This window comes from Nicotiana attenuata, unplaced genomic scaffold, assembly GCF_001879085.1.
Source record: "Nicotiana attenuata strain UT unplaced genomic scaffold, NIATTr2, whole genome shotgun sequence".
In the NCBI taxonomy this organism is placed as follows: Eukaryota; Viridiplantae; Streptophyta; class Magnoliopsida; order Solanales; family Solanaceae; genus Nicotiana; species Nicotiana attenuata.
Window position 1 is genome coordinate 261782 of NW_017670315.1, and position 716 is coordinate 262497.

The window sequence follows — 716 nt, forward strand, 5'->3', positions numbered from 1 at the left end:
AGCTCGGGAGAGGGCGATTTTGAGAGAGTTTTGAAGAGGAGATCATTGGATAACGTTTCTTTAATCCCTTCTAGTTATATTTCATCATTTTGTAGTTAAATCCATCATTTAAATTCGAATTTGGAATCAAAATTGGAAGAAATTGGGTAAAACTTCATAGGCTAAACCATTGAGTCTTGAGTGGGAATTTGACCTCCGATTTGGGAGATTTTTATATGGTTAGACTCGTGAGAGTATGAGGGTTCTGAAAATGTGAAATTATTCGATTCCGAGGCGTTGTCCTGAAGGGCATTTTGGTCATTTCACCTAATTTCACACCGTAGCTTTGAATTAAATAGCAAAACCAGTTATTTGCGATGTTATTTACGATATGTAATTGAACTGAATAGATTTGGGCCATTTGGAGTCGGATACTTGTGGCAAGGGCGTGATTTCTAGTTGATTTTGAGCCGGTTCGAGGTAAGTGGCTTGTCTAACCTTGTGTGGGGGACCTCTTCCCCTTAGGACATGATATTTGATATTTGAAAGCCTCGTACGTGAGGTCACGAGCGTGTACTTGAGCTAATTGTTGGAGATCCATTTTACCTGAAGTATTTAAATTTAGTTCTTATTGCCTACCTGTTTATTTTGAATTGTAAGCTTATCCTATGCTAGTTTAGAGGAGCATGTTTAGTTGACTTACTTGCTTAAGTGCTTAAACTGTCTTGTTTGTACTA